Here is a 21,692-nt window from a genome sequence, read left to right as displayed (position 1 = left end):
AAATTGAATTTAGCAATAAACTTGAAATTTTGTTTATTTGCTCTGTTACCAAGGGTTTTGGAAAAATCACTTTTTGTCTGCGTCTCCATGTCTGTTTTCCGCTGGGTATTACAATAATGAATTGAGCTACTTTGAAAAGTTGTCTATTTAACCACCCGCAAGATATGTCGAGAACGACTCATCTGTAGAATGTAATGTTTCCATGATACTTCATTTCCAAACCTTTAACTTATAAAGGAAGGTTTTGAGGTTGCAGCAATTGAAAGTATATACACCTATTGATAGAATTGATTTAGAAAATGTATGGTATTGTGACCTGAAAGCTTATTTGAATGGATGGTTGCACTACGAGAAAATTGTGAACGTCACTATTGGAAACGGTATTACGTACCTCAGCAAACTAAGGTGGTAATAGTGCAGCGATTACAATTTTGGCATTGTGGCCATTCAGCTCACAATAGCATATATACATCCTTCCTAGAAACACTATCTATATTGAAAGTTATATAACACTTTTAAACATTAATCATGTAATGTATTCAAATAAAAACTTATATTTTTCAACAAATTACACAACCTCAACTCAAGCAAGTTATTAGTATCACGTGAACTATGGATTAACGTTATTTCCCTTCGTGCAAATTTACATATTTATAGTATTAGAAGGATTTTAATAAGTAATTTTTAAGGAGTGTACGGAAGAATTGTATATGTAGTTGCAAAAGGTTTGTTTCATAGAATAAATACAAGTTGTCTCAACATTTGATTTCGAGTCAGTAAGGAAGATTTAGTTGAACCCTCACCTACTACATACAGACTTACAATTCATACCCCTGTTTGACTCATTTACTACACAGGTCGGAGCTTGTCTGAACGAAGTAGGTCACAGCGCCGAATGTTCATTTTGACAGCCAGTAAGAGGATACTGGCATCTTGCCTGCCCTTGGGCACGAGCCGTGAGGCGTTCACCTGCGACCTCCTTGTCATTGGCGGATCTGATGATACGTTTCCTCTTCACATTGCCAGAGATCTATGACTCTTAGGCTTAGCCACTATTTACTTCTTACTCTGTGATATATTGTTCTATTTTTAGTTTATAAAAGCTGTCTTTGAATAATTTTAGATCTTTAAAACTGGTTATTGGATGTATATAAATATACATCGTAACAATTTACCGTCAATGTTTTATACGTTTCCTTTTTAGTTATACAACAAATGCCCATGAAGAGCATTCAAAAAAAACACACACACACACACACACACACACACACACACACTAGTAAAATTTTATTTAGTTTTTGAATATCGCTGACACTCTTGTAACTTATTTTAGGACTAATCACAAAAATATGTAATAGTTTGGCGGTCAATACTACATAAGTGCGTTCCTCCTTACTTTCACAATTTACTTCCTGTTTCTGAACGTAAGTAAAGTTAAAATCAAATTGATGTTAAATTTCAGGCAATCTAATCACTTTTGTGTTTTACTTTTCATATGACAAAAAAAACATTTCAATTGTTCATCAAAACCTGAGATTTCATTTTGTACATATTCATGCCTATAAAACTAACCATTAATAATTTTTAGTTTGCTTCAGTTCACCCTCGTCTTACTGCAGTGTCTGAAATCTGAAGTTTTCACAGACGAGACTCTTGGATTATCACAGCTATGTAGTTGTGTATAATTATGTTCGTTTAAAAATATCCAAAAGTCGAAAGTTGTGGAGGGAGAAGTTAAAAAAAAATTGCATTCGAAACTATGCATTTTTTTAACTTCTCTCTCCCTAATCATCATCAGAGAGACCTAACTATTAAATATACGGTAATCTAGGTGAATACGTGTTCTCATTGTCTCATCAAATCTACAATTGAGTGCACTCCAGTGTTACAGACACAATTCCAAAGAGTAATGTGAAGTAAGTAGACAGAAACTAAGAGGAAACTGAAATAATATGATAGAAACTAAGATCTAGGTGAACTAACAGAACAGGAAGTAAGAGAAAGGTGAACTGGAGCAAACGTAACAATCATATTGAAGAAACCCTTCCCACCATAGCTACTTCATGACTAATTATTAAAAATTTTGATTTTGGCACTTGCGTTACTTGAAATATACTGCAAATGCCTACAAATGTAAGGAAATGTAGAGTTTGAATCTCCTATCACGTCTCGTTTACTACAAATATCTTATCTTTGACTATCGATTCCATATGGTTACATTCCTCGACTTTACTTCCTCGTCATTATTAACTGCAAAGCTAAAAAAGAGCAGTCTATGGTTTTTTATACACGGGTACAGAATGTGTTCAATTAAAAGAAAAGTTTTAAAATGCAATCAATACATCGATAAGCAAATGGGTGAAAAGAATATAAAAAAACAGAGAGAGGAAAAGTGATTTTCTGGTTTCAATGATAACAGATAGAGTAATCTGCACCTATATATCCGCGTTGTCACCGAATTGAATCTCGTGATACCCGACGGTGTTTGTATCAAAGGTCAGATCTCTCGCAATTCACTGTAAATTCAAAAATTTCTACTTGACCTTCCAACTTATAATAGTATTATTCAATTTAGGGGTGGAACTAAATAATATTCGTTATTCACTCATATTGGGTTTTACGTCTATTTTATTGTAAAACAGACGCTTTGTTCATACTTATTCTAAATACAGTGCATGTATGTTTTACGTAGTAATAGTAATTTTAACAACTACTAATGTGCAGTAACATTTCTCAACTTCTCATATTTACGAGAGCGTATTAATGCAAAGGTAAAATTGTCACATTAGGTGGTACTTGTTCATCTAGCAAATGTATTACTGTAGCCAAATCATATAGGGTAAGAATTTAGAGGCAAATATTCACTTTTAAGAGACCATGGAGTTTAAGAACTTAGTGCACATACGGATGCTTACATTACATACAGTAAACTGTACATTATTTGGACAATATTATTCGTAGAAACAATTATAAATAATTGAGGTTCCTTTACAAAAATATTTTAAATAGCAAAATTAAAGAGTAAAATATTAATAAAGTAAAAATAACACATTAAAAAAAAATCAATTCGCTAGATATTATTAACTGAAAAATACTACGAGAAAAGAAAAAAACTGTACATGTTTAATCTAAAACTAAATGATATATGAACCATTGTCTGAGAGTTCCCTTGTTAATTTAAATAGTTTTGAAGAAGGATATTTAATGTTTTAACAACAATACCCTACGAAAATAAAGAAATTATAAATCATAAGACTGTAATACTGTAAGGGGCGTCATGTTTCTTTTCAACTCATTAAATTGAACTGTCACGTAAATTTTAATTGCGATTTAATAATGTAAATTGTCTTCTCTGGTCTCTTTCCCATTTAGGTATAATTAAATAAAACTATTTAATGAAATAGTTCTTCTTGCATGAGTCACTTAGGAAAACCCGAAACCCAACTGCTAATAACCTTTAATACGTAAAATAATAATTAAAACTGTTAATTAAATTATCTGCCTACACTAAATTATGTATCCACAAATTTAATCGAGGACTCTTTTGAAAAGTACAACTTTGTTTGGTAATTATTTAGTGCAACTTATTTTGCAACCTAATTTATCAGGAAAATGTTTCTCTGTTTTAGCAACCTTAATCATCAAAATGTGCTATGATTTGAACGACTCCAGTGATTTACATTTCATTAGACAAATATTGAGAACCATTCGACCACTTCTTTCCAAAAATTAGTTAATTGGGGTATGTTTAACGAATTCACATTCTTTGATGGTATTTGATGTTATAAGAAATAAAAGAGAAACCGACCGGAAGTAAAGTTTTATGCGTTCATGTCATCAGTCAAGCGTAGACATGCAGATGCAGCTTTCTGGAACATTGCACTTCGTTTGGTCCCCAATATGTGCCGAGTTGGTAAACACAGTCATCGGTTTTTACAAGTAAATCCTTACAGTTTCTAATACTAGTAGCTTTGTCATTCCAATTTGTGTCCATTGCATAAGGAACAATCAAAAGTTGCTCAGAATCGGTGAAATAGTGAAAACATATCTATTGTGGTTGCTTGCTGTAACATTCTCAAGGTATTGTGAGCAATCCTGAAATGAAATTCTGATAAGTATCACTATAAGGTATTTAGAAGCAATTTAGGATCGCCGATTTTTTTTGTATATTACAAGGGTCAAAGTCTTAAAGAGTAATGCAGATTTTAGTGAGCACATATGATATAAAACAAAGGAATGTGGAAAATAGTTTTTGTACGCAGTTTCTGTAATGAAGCCTTTAGTAAAGAATTTAAAATATTAGCAAAATAGTAATTTTCTCTATGCAACTTCTCACAACTACATACTTAATATTTTAAATTACATTTCATTAACTTTTCGTCAAATACTCATCGTAACGTTATTCCTCGTACAGAGAAAGAAATTATTGCATCATATATTTTTAATAATATAATATTAATATTCTTCTTCTTGACTTTCCAATGAAAACATAAACAGTGTATATTTAATAAATATTTAACATGTATACTTGTTTATAATCAATTCTTTAAAGGAGAGGATAAAATATTTTGATTCCGCGAATTTAGTTTGTCTACATACAGAGTTCGAGGAATAGCCCAATTGGTGTGTAAACATTATTAATTTAAATCACTGAATTTCTACTCGTTAGTGAAGGGTTTTCCGGACATTTGCCATCGTTCAGTTATACAATACGCAGTAACACTGCGTTTCGAGATCTCCAATCCGATATCCTCTTCAGGTACATGATTAAATTAATGCATGACTAAAATCTAGGTTAAAGTAAACAAAACATACCAGAGAGTTGTGGCACGAGTTAAGTTCCTTCACAATTCTTCCATCGTCAAAACAAACTTCAAATATTCTTTAGTCAGTTAATTGTATTGTGTAGATATGTAACATGCAGTATAATATGTGAAACACAGGAAGGATAGAATACAATAAGTGGACCCGGTGTTTTTAGTAATGCAAACGATATTTTAACCATCGTTACAACCGATCGATATTGATTAAATAATAGCATAATTCATTCGTATCAACTTCAAACAAATGTTAACATTATAAACATAATAATTAAATGTTAACAAGTGACTTGATTGAAATAAAAACATACAGTCAACTTTATAAATCTAAACGAAATTGCATCGACGATGATAAAATGAGTTTGTATGTGTTTGGATACGTTACTATCGATTCACAGTCTCGTATTCGACATACGACTATTATGTATCGATAATTATAATAATCTATATAAAAACCGTATCCGCTTGGGTTTTCTGCCTTACTAAGGGAAACAGTACTGGAATCTAGTTAGGCAGGGTGTGATCCAATATAATGTTTACATAAATGTACTTATCAATCATAATTAATGATTAATTAATCTAAATAAAACTCATCTTGTTACATATAACACATAACGAGGTAACAAGACTTCAGTTACAACCATAGTGTTAAGGTTCCGGGCTATTTTAGCCTTATTAAGTTGTTAAATGTTTAACTAACTATCGTCTCAAGTAGACCGAGGTCCTTCGCTTCTTTGTTACTTTGTCCCTTTGTGTAGAAGAGAATATGGTTAGTTCACAAAGACTTCCTATTTTAAAGTAATAGTTTCAATTATAATAATTGGGTCTGAAGCAGTTTTAATACAATCTCAACAAATACATATCCTTATTCTCTGTGTAGGCTACGTATTTGTTTCGGCAAACAAATTCGTAAAAAAATCAGCTGTCTGCATAGATAATTTAAAGTTAAAAACCATCATTCATTCTTATCTTTAAAATATCCATATTCCAATGAAAATGTAGTCTAGTTTTCCTTCCTTAGAAGTATATTATATAATTGTCCTATAACTTTAACAAGTAGATTTCGTAATACATTATATTTATAAAAGTTATTTTTAACATACTGAGTAAATCTTTTCTACACTTTCTGACAATTGAAGGAAAATGAAACTGAATCAGATATTACGCTACCCTTTATCCTGTATGGTTCAAAACCAATTAATCGAAGAGAAAATATTGTTGGTCAACAAACATTGGAAAAGTTTCCGTGAAAGCGGCCTATACAAAACATGATTTAACTTGTATAACGTGCTGCGATCGAGTGTTGGCTAAGTTTCACAATACGGAATAGAAGTTACAAGGATTGTACTTGACAAGCAAAAACTTCTTAACTTGGCCAATACGTCTCAGAAACGTGAGGTTGTTATAAAATAATATTCGAAAGTGCTACATTGCTTGATTGTAACGGAGGGAACTGTGAAGTCTGGTGTCAAGTCACAATTTATTCTTCAATCTGTTACAATTTATGTTTCTTTTTACACCGTTCACTAATTGATTTACTTTGAGAAAAAGATTATATTACTTAGAAACCGAACATGTGTCTAGTTGAATCTTAAGTTGTAATGTAAAATAACAATGAGGGGCGTGGCTGTTATTTAAATCTTTTTCTTTAATGGATCAGAAATCAACTATAATGTCTTATGCCGTGGTTGAGAGGTAGCTACAGTTACTAATCCGTGTTACTATAGCTCCACGTAAAGATATTAGATATTTATTACTTATCTTAAATTAAGTAAAATGTCTAATTCCAAGATTTTCAAGTCACTATAGGATAGGATAGTGTAAATTATCAGTTTCAGTACTGAACTAAAATACTGTTTCTACAAGATATTACGTATATTTTTAAAACCAACAGAGATATTGGAATCTTGTGTAATTATTTTTGTTTTATTGAGTAAAATTTGTTATTATTTTCTGTTTTTAAGTAAGTGCATTGTGAACCAACCATATTCTCTTCTGCTTAATGGAACAAAGTAACAACGGAACGAAGTAGTCTACTTGAGACTATAGTTAGTTTAAACATTGTGCAGCTTTGAAGACATAAAATAACCCGGAAACCTTGTGCTTCTGTTGTAACCTAACTCTTGTTGTCTTGTTATATGTTATACATCAATGGTTGAGATTTATTCGTACTAATTAATAATTAAGTACCATCTATTTCGTTTAGTTGTTTTTGGTTACCAAAGATTAAAGTAATTTATTTACCTTTCACTGTATATAAAAATATATGGCTTTTTAGCCTAATGTATTGTAAGAGAAACAATAGCTACAAAATGTACGTTAATGACGAAAAAATGCAAGCATTTTAATTCTTAGATTGATATATTAAAAAAAAAAACAAAATTCTATCATAGTATCAGTATAATGCTACCAATTCCATAACGACTAGGAACACAAGTTTAGTAATAACAGTTCAAAACCTAATTAAAAGTTTAGGGCAATAAGTTTGAACTATTTCTTGTTACATCTTGTTATTTTCAATGGTTAGTTAATACTGATGTCATTGTGTTATGGTAATCGTAATATTATTTGGCACATAAAAAATAATGAAATATTATTTGTAACCTACGTATGCTAAAAGGGATGGGTAAAACGAACGGGGTCGTTATTTCGCTTATTATGATACTCTCGTTGATAACTGCAGTGGGAAATATCCTTTGTTAAATTATTACCTCATTAAAATACACACAAGGCATGCTCCAGTATATCTAGATCATTATTGCTAGAGTCCGCTTCTAATGCCCTTTGAGAAATACGAGTACGTCGAGTTATCTCTTGTTTGCCGGCATTTCTCATATAACACGCTCTGATTTCAGGTTTCAACCTTTTGTTCTACATTTATTGAACCTCGATTATTTTATTTCACCTTTTAAATTTGCAGTGGAAAATAGATATATTTTTAGGATCTGCATAAATAATGTTGCACCTTTATTGGTACTCTTTGTAATGACTGACATAATTTGTTTGCATATTTCCAGAATTGATCATTTCACAAATTATTTTTAATTTTATAAAAGTTTTATGTTTGTTGTGTAAGAATATGTCAACAATTACTATTGAAGTGTTATAATATTTTACAATGCCACATAAATATACGTGTTCAATATTGTTATCCGTATGAATAATACGCCGTGTGAATGTGTCCCTCATTATGTTGTAGACATTTTATGCACTTATTCTCAGTGTAGATAACCGGAGATTTATTACGTTACAGGTAATTGAAAGAGCATGACGTCCTTTCAATGAAAATTATCTTACCATCCTTTAAATACTATTGACCTCGTACAAAATGTCAAGCTCAGATGTGTTATTATATGTCCAAGGATTTATAACAACGATTAAGTTTTCATCTTTATATCATGATGTACGATCTCAATGTTATAAGAAGCAACCAGGCTAATGTCTGAGTGGTTCAAATTCTACATAAAACTGTTTTAATTTCTCTTGGCCGGGTGAGGCGGATGACTATCCAATATGAAATTAAGTATAAGTTAATAGTTAAACTGTTTCCTTTAACCCTTTCAGGGCCAGGACCAAATATGAGATGTTGCAAAATTTTTTCACATATCATATCCCCTTGTGACTAGTCAGAAGTGCCAGGCTAAAATTGGCGATTTTGCAGTCTCTTAGATTAAAATTTATAACTTTTCATAAACATTAGAGAATGACCTAAAAGTTGCACAAAATTACTCGTATAGATATATACTATCAAAAAAAATATATAGATGTAGTTTTAAGTAATTTAAAATTTAAAAAAAATAATGTTTTAATGGATTACATAAAAAAAAATTTATTTTTTATTTTTTTTGTATATAACTAAAAAAGGAAAAATAATTTTACCGTAAGAAGCTATGTTATTATATTGTACATTTAGAAAGGAACAACCATACAAAATTTTGTGTTATTTCTCTCATAAATAAATTTTTTATGACACATTTTGTATAAATACGCATAATTGTACTTCGCAACAAGTGATAAAGCAACTGACTCTTACACTGCAAGAAACTTAAAATAAATATTCATATTATGGATGTACCGGTAAAAAGATGATTGTAGGATCCATAAGCAGTTTCAATGCAGTTAAAAACACTATTTACCAAGAAATATTTACACAATTTTATTTGAAATTTATTTACACTTTTTCTATTTACAAATATGCTACTTACAATTTCACTCCCGTGAGATCGCAAATTGTCAGTCATTGTAACTACTACACACAATAGCTAAGCAGGTAACACTACTAATATTTACAACCACGAAATAAAATAATGAAGAAGAATCCAGCATACAATAGTACGATTACACAAAAGCATAAAGAATTAACAACAATAGATCGAGTCAGCTGATAATGTCACGTGACAATTACTAAATAAAAATGCATAGACCTCCAAAATAAAAATTATATTCATATTAACTATCTATAAATATACCAGGGAATAAAAAAACATAAAACTTTAATCACTTGACGTCGTATTTATTTCAGAAAACGACGAATATCAAGGCGGCAATATATTGCCGCCTTCCACTTTTCAGACACGATCTATGGCGGCAATATATTGCCGCCTGGCCCGGAAAGGGTTAAGGGACAAGGTAAGAGTGCGTCGCACCAAGTACCAAAAGAGATTTTGTTGAAGTTTCATGTAAACCTTTCTTGTGTTCAAGAACATATCTCAGTTCATTATGGTACAAACAGAAAATGCATTTTTCAGGTTAACTGAGTGATAGAAAATTAAGAAACAAATTAAGTTAGATAATTCCTCTATACACTGCCGAAAATTAGGTTTTGCTGTTTCTCAATCAGATAACAATCATTGTCATGCACTGTCATGATTCTTTATAATTTCCATGTAGAATTATTTTATTTTGCGAAATATAACAAGGATGCATAGCTCAACCCGTTTTTAAAATGTCCTGCAGACATACAGACTAACGTGCAGGGCTAACGTTGGCTAGTGGCTGATTCTCTTCACTAATGCTCAGTCAATGAATGGACATTAGATAAAAGCATTATATTTTCTCGTATAATAAACTATTCACTTCATGTGCAGTGGTTTGGACATTCATGTCAAATCGCTCAATATAAAAAAACTATTCGGAAAATGTATAAAAATATTTTGATTTCCTTACCCGAAATTCATTTCATAGCCCTATCAACAACAACGCTTTACGTTACGTAGGGATCTAATTAACTTCACCAGCATATTCGTTTTCATTACTGGCCTTACTGCATTTAGGTGAAAACTTTACATTGCAGCTTTATTATGATGTGCCCTGTGGGAATAAATACTCGTTAGAAACAACATTCTCTTCGTCATCACATTAATTTTCTTGCTCCTTTATTCTGGTTAGATCCAGTCAGATTCACTCCATTATTGTTCAACGTAAAGTAATGCCCTCGGTGTGATAATAAGATGATTTGTTTTGTAGTTTAGGACTTTTTATGTTTTGATAAAAGGTATAAAGGATGTCTTTACACAGCTTTAAATATTTCATAGAATGAATATGGATTATATTCTTTAAATTCACGTCCTCGAACTAGACCTATACTTATGTGAAAACCACTAAAACAATAATAACAATTCTTAGAATGGTTTCGCTACACTTGTTGGGCGAAAAAAAATTCATTTATGTCTGTCTCTCTGCAAGATAATTCAAAACGAACTGACTTATAGTCTTAAAATTATAGATTAAATTCAATTCTATATGGGTAACACTGAGTTCAATTAAGGTTCATTGTAGTCTATGGGATTTGGCTTAGTCTTACGAATATTTTACACTGGTCTTTCATGTAAACATGATAATGGCGACTAAATGCAGAATAAATAAATTTATAAACAATCTTACTATAATCTTGAGATAGTTTTACATCTGACATATTATCAATAGTAACCAAATTATTCAAAGACGTCCATCATAATTTGATAATAACTTGGTGTGTATGTAGACTTTTATTTAAACACTAATATGAAAGTATGAATTTATTGTTTGATACATAGCTACTATTTATAATTATCTAAGCTCTTATTAATTTTATCTTTATCCTGCTCTTATCTTCTCTAATTATAATAGTTTCAAAGATTTCTTAATACTTAAATTGTGAAACGTAAAAAAAATGTCAATTTATTTTATCTAGCCCTGCCATAATGTAACTGACCTGAATGTTTCCTGTATAATTTTGCTATGACAACACACTTCATTTGATTTGTTTATTATAATTTTAGCTTGATAGCGTCGTTGTATATATAATAATTATTCTTTTTATTATCGTATTATCGTAAATATTCAATAACAGAGGTAAATGGAATTTTATCCTTCTCATCGATAAAAATTATGATTACCAATATTTTTACGTGACCTAGGATATTTGTTATTGTGATCTTATATATATATATATATAATATATATATATATATATATATATATATATATTTCGCATTTACTCGCAGTTCATATTGATATTTATATATTAACAAGTATATTGGTAAATAATATTACTAACATCGTTTTCTTGTATTAAGTGTTTAATTAAATACTTTTAAGCATTTTTTAATTATTGTGGTTTCTTATATTTATTTGTGGAAGGTATATTGAGGTTGGTGAAAGAAACACAAACATGTAGGATACTATAGGACATGAAACACTAATTGGTTCTCGAGTTGAGCAAATAGCAAGTCTTCAGTGGCCATCAATCCTGCAGGACTCGTTACCTCTCACAAACAATACACTTTTGTCCTCCATTATCGGTTCTTTTCTTCAGCAAAGACAAAGAGTAAAGATAAGAGCGAAGTCTCACTGTCCCAAGTGTTTAAATATGTGCCCTCACTGTCATAGGGTTATATATTTTGCGCTGGCTACTTCGTGACTTGGATACTATAGGGTTAGACATTGTTGGCAACAATTCAAATATTTTACATGAAGTAAACAAGTAAATAATATTTTTTGTCACATTTATCTTTATACACGTTAGGAGTACGCTACACCGCGTAACAAGTTTTCCAGTGGTTCCATAAAATATTTAAAATCTATAGATAATTTCATTCTCTAGATTTACTGCAGACAGAAAAAAAGATAGACTTAAAGGATGATTAGGAAAGTTTTATGGTTGGACTTGCGTCCTCTTCGAACTAGTTCTTGTCGTGTATATAAAATTAAAGCTTGATGCAAAATTTCAATTATATAGTGCGGACTGACAGACAGACAGACAGGAATCTCCCGAGCCCTTCGAGTGAGTTAGTGGTTTTATTAATTTCCCGTGCATTATTTAAATATTGTATGTAAAAATGTCTTACTGGAAGGAAATCACGTCCAGTACGAATTTTATACATTATTTAACTATGCAAATAGAATTACAAACAGAGAGAAATTTAAAGTGTACCTTAGTCTTTTTTATTTTACGTGTCTTCATAACATGGGTATGGAGATTATGTGAAGCCCCAATCTTCAAAGATTTCGTTCTGTGACGCTTATATTTTCAGTCGTCAAGTGAAAGATTATTACAATAAACAATACCTATGATCACGTAAACATATTAGTAATCATAATTAGAATCGCTAGTAAAAATAACATTCCATTTACCCCCCAATAACATTAGGAAAATAAAAAGAATAATTTTTTATCTGCTTACATTAAGAAAAACATGTATAACTACAAATATGTAGGCATATGACTCGTGTTCAGCTTTTCATATACTAATATCTGATATTTGTAATCGTTATTTAACTATCATGTATTTTATGGTTTGGAATGTTATCCTTATATATCTCAATACAATAAAAATGCGTTTACACAAAATGTTTTTTCAATTTACAATTCGTTTTACATTAAATACAAAAATAGAATATGTACTAAACATGTATTGGTATGTATTTTTTTGAATATGCTAATTTCATTTATATGTTTTGTAATGATCTGATAATTTTTATAATAAAGGTTCCCTATTCATCGTATTCAGTTTCCTGTTGTTTTCTTCCAAATTCCTCCCCCCCCCGAGGTAAGGGCCAGTCCTAAGTCAAGATATTTGGTGATATAGATGGTCTTGCGGAACATAGACTTTTTTGGACATCCAATACTATTTGCCCTTTACTGGTAACATATGCTGATATGCTTGAGCGGTTAGCAGCTTCACTGGTTTTGGCCTTTTTAGCTGGAAGGTGCCGGATACTAAAGAGTCAATGAAAGGGCCAGCCACAACATACCCAGGTCATCAGCACTGTATTCTAAGTGCTTGTACTTACCGATGGTGAAATCTTGACGTTTTTGAATACTTGGTGGTTTTCTTGAAAACCTTCCGCTACCACATTTGAACTCAGTAAAGTCTGTGTTGTAAGCCCTTTACAATAAACATTGGATCCTTTACCTTGGCACTTTCAATGAATGTTATTGTACTGTTTTGTTGTGTACACTCTGTCAAACTTACGAATAGCACATTTAACTGTGGCAAAGTCAAGATCACATGTTGGAAAGGTCGAACCACAAACTTGGAAATATGAAAAGTGGCCAATCATGGTTAGCGTCGTGAACAGTCTTACGAGTATGAGGTTTCGATTCTGCGCACCAAACGCGTTACTAATCACTTAAAGTTCCTTTACTTAACGAGGCACTTTAGTATTGATGTAATGGAGAATCATACTGCACACTTTATTGGGTCTTTTTTTTACCAGAATCTCATGGTATATGTAAAAAAAGTTTCATTGGTGGTCAGAAAATGTGCAACACGTATAACCATAGTTTTCTTATATGTGCGCTAGCAAAGCATTTAATGGAACGTTTTCTATAAATTCAAAAGAAACAGTTATTCAATTTTTTTAGTTGTACACACTGCTGGAATGCTTCGGAATTTTTTTAGAACCTTTGGTTTGTCGCTTGTGTGCTAGAATATCTGCTACCGCGGTAACTTAGCGTTACTGTTCAAGAAATATCTTATTTTCTGTTGAAGTCCTCATATTGTGAGCATACATCGATTTGAGATCCTATAACGGTGATCGTAGTCCTGTATACCAAAATACTCAAACTTTTCTTAATTTTTCGGATCAGGATATTTTTCAACACTATGGATTTTCTTACAGTTTGAGTAACATCAAGACAGGTAACTCTCCCGGAGGAGTAGTATGAATCCTATTTTGAATAAGATGCGATATGGTCTTTGATTCTTAGGAGAACTTCTTCTGATTTTCTAGGTTAGTTCCCATGAAATCCTCTTTTGTCACTTGGCAATTCACGCTAATAAAGTATACTAGTTAAGCGCTGAAGTGCGATCCCAGAAAGCTTTTCTACACATTTTTTTTATCTTGTATATATTTTTATAGCAAAATAGCTGAATTAAGACACAATTTGCTTTGAGAAATCGTATTTTGGCCTTGAACAAATGTCGTAGAACCTCATGTTGATTTATTAAACCCATCAATAAGGTTTTAGCTTCATTTTTGGTATACACAATTTTAAGTATTTTGGAATAATTGTGTTCAAATGAGTAATTATTAGTACACAACTTGCGACATTTACAATCAGGTCTTGTTTTCTTTTGTTCTACCAGCTTACTTGTAGCAGTGATAAACTCAATACCTTCTATTCTTACCTTTTTTATACTTGTCACATTATCACTCCCTCTTCTTTTCAATGAACCATTTTCAGTCTCAGAGTCAAAGTGAGAAATTTTAAGAAGTTTACTTCTCTAAATTAAATAAATAGTCCCTAATCACCAACATGAAACTATTAGCCAACTGTCTTAACAACAGATGTATTTTGCTGGTAAACTTATAAGGTTCATTTAGACAAAATAATACAGGTGATTTTAAGTTCAGCTATGAACAGCTTTTACGAAAATAAAGACCTATAAAAAATAAAATGCAATGATAATGAATAAGAAATACAATGCAAAACACGTGCACTGAAATCTTATCATTTTACATGTCATATGAAAACTATTTCTCATGTGAGAACTAAAATGATAAGATTTCATGGAATGTAATCCTTTTAAACCTCAGTTGAGAGCAGATGTTTCCTTGGCAACCCCAATATACTATGGAATATTATTGTTATTCTTCTCATTTGATAGACCTTGGCTGTATAAAAAAATCAGTTTAATTTAAGAGAAAATAGAATGTTATCCTTTTAAATTTCTCAATGATTCAATTTCAAAACACATTAAATAATTTAAAATTCAATACACGTACTTAAGAACTTACTTTTGAAATCTTCATTAAATCCCCCTGAAAATATAGTTTTTTAATTATAAAAAATGTACATCTAGATAAGTGTAAATACCAGTCCTGTTTTCATTACGTTTCCCGTTTCAATACAGAAGCTTACTTGATGGAAATCAAATATAAAATTGTCCTAGTAGTTAGAAAACATTGGTTTAGATTACTTTGCATTAGAAGGTTGCTCTTTGATTGTGTCCCATACTCTTAAACAAATAAAAAATTTTAAAAGCCCTCAAAAAAATATAATACATTAAATTTGTGTAGTTTTCCAACTTTTAGATTATTTATTTAAAGTATAAAAAATGTGGATTAATCACATTTTTATTTTGCATAAGTTCATCAAATTAAATATATTTAGACATGTGTTAAGATGATATGGGTAAAATATGATATTCACGAGTCTTTTAATATTTAATTTGTATATTAAATAACTCATTTCATCCCAAAATAAATATTTACCCTTAGATCACTTTTTACCTCCTTAATGTTCAATGCATATTGAGCCACACTCCCTACCAATTTTCAACATAACTCCAGGTTTCTTCACTCATGAATCTACTGTATCTTGTAGATGGAAACTTTTATTTCACCGGTTCATCATTGTCATGACTTTAAGGCTCTTTATCTATTTAACATTAAATACCTCGAGGAATGCAAATATGCATCATATAGTGTTAACTGATTCCTTTTTCGATACCATTTTTATGTCAACTTAAGGTTGTTTAAAAAACACAGAAGTAAAGCGGATAAAGTTTTTGTACTGTTTGGCCATTGACACAATGGGATACGTAATTTTTTATAAATATAAATAGTAGGTGAAAGAACAGTTTTAACATGATATGTGTACTTTCATTCACACGAATTAAGTCAAATACTTCAGGAAATATGCTCCAGGTCTAATTTGAACTCGCATTCATTCTCACTTATTCCGTTACAGAACGAGATACCTGTCTAGTAGTAACATGTCTATGTAATGGCATCGAACTTCAAACAATGGAACAGATGGCAGTTTGATGCGGGAGGCAGCGGCAGTTTCACGGTACATGGACACCGTAATTAGCCGAGCGAGACCTTGCTCGTGCCAGGAAGTGGGCTAGGGAAAGCTGGGCCCAGTCATGTGTAAATGTGAGGCTCTTTATGCTAGTTCTCTTAATTAGCTTCGTAAACTACTGCGAAGTTGCCATAAGATGATAATTCGTTAAAAACCCCTATTTCAATTAAAAGTAAGTAGTAAAGCACTATATAATTCAAACCCAATAGGGATATTAGTGTTTGTAGTGGTTTATTATATTGTGTTTCATATTGAACTTTAAGGCTTTTTGTTCACTTAGGGCAGGCAGCTGAGCAAGGTATATCCAATATATCCTAGATATAAGTGACACATTGGATGCTGCTGTACCAAAGGTAGGTTTTACTGGAACGTATAAACTATCAGAAGCGATCATTTTTTCTGCGGCACCCTAGTTTTAAGAATAAGTCCAACTTATGAAAAATAAATACACATGACGTTAAAATTAAACCCTTAAAGCATTTGTAATATTACAGAAGGTTCAAATAAAGGTAGTTTTTCTGTAAAATTTTCCTGAGCATGCAGTATTAATTTTTTACAATATTGCGCAGATTGTCTTTCAAAAGATGTTGTTGGGAGTAGTACGTTATCCAATCACATGGTATTAGTACTCTTCACTTAACTTTTGAAGTCAAATGGTGGATCCTGATAGAAAATATGGAATATTTAGAGGCTAATGTATAATAGCCTCATTTTAACAATAACACGAGGAAATTAAACCCAACATATTTGTTTGCAGTATTTGGTTGGTTAAAGTGGATATGGACCCGATTAACTATAACATCAATGTATAGAACGATTGTAAAGTCTTTGCCTTCTTTCGGGGTTGTAAAATTATCCTCCGCTTAGTCATCAGTTCTATACAGGAGTGACAAGCCCGACCGCTTCCTGCATAGTCGTACCTTTCGCCCAATAAAACCAAGTTTTATAACGCATGCATGATGGAAGCATGTAGTTAGGGTCGTTGAAACCCTAATACTGTAATATAAATTCAATTATCTTTAAACCTATCCCCCCACAATTCACTTCGGTTTGAGAGACAATAAACGGAGATTGCTGAAATCGGCGCTATCAGTACTTTTGTTGCAAAGGTATCAATATATTTTTTTATCTTACCTATTGACGATCACTTTGAGAAAGTGAACAGATCGAATCTAGATTTGATTTGAGAGCGTTGTGGTTGAAGAATATTCATGGATTAAATTTACTTTAGACTGCTAACTTATTTTTTAATTAACCTTAATTAGTCAATTTAATAAGTTATTTTCTTATGTCAGGTTAATTCCTTTCAAATCAAACCATAAAAAGTTACTTACTATCATTTGATAACATTTTGAGAAATAAAACTTATATTATCTTTTGGATAGGTCTTTGAAATTTATAATTGGTTTTCAAAACAAACATTAAGATTTTCTTGTTTGACCGGGTCAAGTTAGGGCTAATAAGCACTCTCCAATACTTAACCTGGAGACTTAAGGCTTAAAGGTGACTTCCTAAACACCACCAATGGACAGGCAGGGTGCAAGGACAGGTCGCTCTGCAGTCAACAGCAGCCATGCTCCTCTTTGCTTAATTCGCCGACCTTACCCGCTACACTCACAATGTGTGCGATTCTTTTAACGTGGTTACAGTGTAGTAGAATAATACTATCATTCAAGTTATGTAATAAAACTGGAGATATAACAAAAACACTAAATACGTCATAGGTTTCCCTATCACAAATTTGTTAAGTGTATTTTAAGGCCGATATAACTTACACGTAACAAGTTCAACGTTAAACATACATATACGTTGAAATACGTAAACTTACAACGATACTTGCAAGCTATCAATTTATTTAACAAACTTAGTTACACATTGCAGGAGACTAGCCAATATTGGGAAAGGGTAAGTGCCCTTCTGTGATGAATGAGGGTCCCTTCGGTATAACTTGAGTAAACTCAGCGACTACCAAAAGGGTCATAATGATTACCTAATGTTTATTACTAGATTTACTAGACCTTCATTGTCGTGATTGGATAATGTTATAGTTCTTTTAGAGAGAATAGTTTACTATTTACAATTTTACAGGATAAATACAGAAAAAAGTATTAAATTAATACTAGTATCTCTTACTAAGTTTAAGATTTTCCAATATTTCATAGAAAAATATATGAAAAAATATTGTTGTATTAACATGTATGAATTATAAGTATGAAATAGTAAGATAATTTACTGCCTGTAATTAAATCTTTTATTGGTGTTTGGGTGAATCCTACAATTATTTAGAAAATTATACATATATTTCAATAAAGATTTAATATTTTTATCAAATTATTCAATAATATTACTTTAAATTACACTCCTACAAAGTCATAAATAACGATTTCAAATATAGTCCTCTAATATCCTGGTTCTTCGATATTAACAAAACAATATATACTCCTTTTTAAGATATTAGTACTCTTACAATGTAAGGTTCCACGTCAATTGTTTAACACGTAAAAGCTAAGTGTAGCCACACTAAACACATCAGTATTTACTGAGTAAAAACTGAGTCTGATACTGTATCTTTATATTCTGAGTGATAGGTGTCACATAAAGCAATTGAATCTCTTATAGCAGTCAGTCAAATGTAATTTTACTTTTATGTTTGAATTTTTGCTGCTTACAGTATATTTGACGTAATAGACAATAATATTAAAATACTGCAATTTAGGCATAAACTGTTTTATAACTAAATGAAGGAAACCCAGGGTTATCAATGCACTGATTACTTAATATTATGGTTCAAAATAGTTATATACAATATGATAAAAATTTTAAACGTAAATTTTTAACGTTTAAACTTATTATTTACCTTCACTATATTGTTAAAATCTACTCTTCTATGTATGGAGAAGTTAGTTAAGAATGTCGCCAAGTACTCAGTTTAATTCAAATATTTTGGAAATACTAATATGGATATCGAATAAAACATTTGACGAATCAATATTGTGTCTAACGCAAGTATTCAATGTTTTATTTCTCTTCGTTGCTTAAAATCTAAGCTGTACTATAAGAAATAAAATGTCTCATCTTTATCAAATAATGACTTATTAACTTTGTCTCGCGACTAAAACGGAAACCACGTATAAGGCAATTTTTCTTTCCGTAATATAGGTCTTTTAATAAATCTTGTGTTGTAACTAGTGATTTATTAATTATTTATTTTACCATTTTATTGAATATGCTACATAACTGTTTCAAGCTGTGGTTGTATAATCGCGATTCACCACAGTTGAAACCCTTCCTACGAGGTTTCAGTTTAAACTTAGTTACACTATAATTTGTGTTCTGTCATGTTCTACCTTATAATAATCCTTCTCGGAGCAAGTTACCATTTAGAAATAATAAATTAGCACTCCGTCCTAATTGATATTTAACTTTAAACGGAATAGTATTTGATGCAAGATTAAGACGTAATGTAAAATTCCTAAACAATTTGAAAATAAATCATTTTTTTAACTTTAGAGCTATATTTCTCACCTTACTTTAGGCGAATCATATTTATAAATCTATATATACGAGTATATATGATAATTGTTTAGTTCAAGACACATTTTGTAAGATGGTAATCTGATTCTCGGTAGAAATAAATTTGTAAATATATTTTTATTCTTATGTTAGACTACAATATATAAATATATTTAAATATAACACTTTTTCGAAATAACATTAAAAGAAAACTAAGTTAAGGAAGACCATACTACACATAACGCAGCTATGGCCGATTCAATTGAACTGTTGAGTTTAACTACAGTTCACTTCCTCTTAGTGCCTCTGTTGCAGGTTTGGCTCCTGAAATCTGGAGCATTTTTCGTTTGAAGGTATTCAAAAATAGTCGACGACGAAGAACGAAGAATAACGCTTATAACAATTTTCGTTTTCTAAGGCACCAAGATTATGAGATTTCTAAATTTATTGATTACATTATTCGCAAATATTGAGAGTTGTTGTCCTACCAGTGTTGCGTAAATTATTCATTTACACTAATAACTCATGTTCAGTTTTACATTTAGAGATAATGGCCACATGTAAAATCAACCTTCTTTCTAAATTACACGAAAAGGATATTTAAATATTACAATTATTATTATTGTCATTAAATCATAAAAGTCCATAAATTGTTTCTAAATATCGTATAAACAATGTGTAAGCAAATAGCCTATACTTTTGAACACACATGAACTATAATTATATGTAGAGAAGAGTTCCGTGTCTGAGGTACGTTAATTATACAAGAGCTCGGTAGATAGCTCTTATAGCAGTAACTGATATTATTGAATGTTATTTCCAGTCGTGCCCCTGTGCCGCTGGGGTTTGATAATTGTTTGGGTCATGCAAATCCCGATCTCCGCCCTCGGTCTTGTAACTCACTAGCAACACAACTAAAACGTTTATTAAATTTAGAGTTATTGTTGTTATTATTTAATTTAAAACACTGTTGTATTTGTTTATTATATTTATCCTGCATTTATTGTTCAGTGATCGTTCTTATAACGTAGAATCTTAGAAATATCTGGTTTGATGCTTTTAAGTCCGAGTACGCCACACGTGTCATCTAAAAGGCTTCACTGAGGTTAGACGCGAAATGTAAGCTTTATATACGAAATGTCACACGTGTTTCTATGTTACATATTAAAATGCCTTAATATTTATTTACCTCACTTTTTTTACAGATTTAATCATTCTGCGATTTTTTCGATGCCTTCCATAGTTATAATATAAAACCGATGTGCAAATATTAGTTGACGTTCAGCCTAATTAGAGTGACATGCAATCTAGAATTAGGGAACTAGATGTTGCCCTTATACAAATAAAGCTGTAAGAAAATTAAAAGAAGAAAAAAATATAGATCAGTTCGTTTGAAATATTGTGCGGGTAGAAAGACAGGCATAACATTTTTCCACGCCATAAAGTGGGTCATGTAATGTTTATGTAGTTTAAATAATATTAGTATTTCCCTGCGTAAAGTTGCATATAGGCAACTATTATAATCAAAAACAATTTAGGCAATGAAAAAGTGGCCTTTTTAATTAATTTTCCATTGTGCTCTTTTTTCAGAAATATAAATATGTCCAGTAGTATTTATGTATAAAATATAAAATTTGAGGCTACTTAGCCATCTTTTGTTACAACAGTAAACCATGTACTTTCAAGTTAAATTTCATCCACAACTATGCTTTAAGCATTTTTATAACGTTTATGATGACTACAACTATTCATTCAAAAGAACTGTATATTTTGTATTGACGTAGTTTTTATGTCTTATATAGGATATGTCACTCAATGTAATTTGCTTGAAATACAATGTTTTGTGTTAACAAACACGGTAAATATTTCTAATTAAGCTTTGTATAGGTACTGTACTTTAGCCCAACATATTATACAATATCTGTTAAGGTATTCCGACAATATCATGGATACTGGCTGAATGTTTTATGCCTATCACAGGAAAGGCTAAAATTTCACTTTACTGTATGACTATCTGCACGATATTTAGAGTAAAAACTTGCCTAGTACAAATTTTAATATTGTTTT

At 31.1% G+C, this 21,692-nt stretch overlaps 1 protein-coding gene across 7 annotated transcripts in view; it reads left to right on the top strand.

Moving 5' to 3' along the window:
• LOC124364416 overlaps positions 1 to 21,692 on the top strand; it is a 393,612-nt gene that overhangs the window by 274,994 nt on the left and 96,926 nt on the right. The gene's annotated exons all lie outside the window — the stretch shown is intronic.

The sequence above is a fragment of the Homalodisca vitripennis genome, chromosome 6 (assembly GCF_021130785.1).
Source record: "Homalodisca vitripennis isolate AUS2020 chromosome 6, UT_GWSS_2.1, whole genome shotgun sequence".
Classification (NCBI taxonomy): domain Eukaryota; kingdom Metazoa; phylum Arthropoda; class Insecta; order Hemiptera; family Cicadellidae; genus Homalodisca; species Homalodisca vitripennis.
The sequence above is the reverse complement of the archived record's forward strand: the minus strand, read 5'-3'. Positions and strand labels throughout refer to the sequence as shown.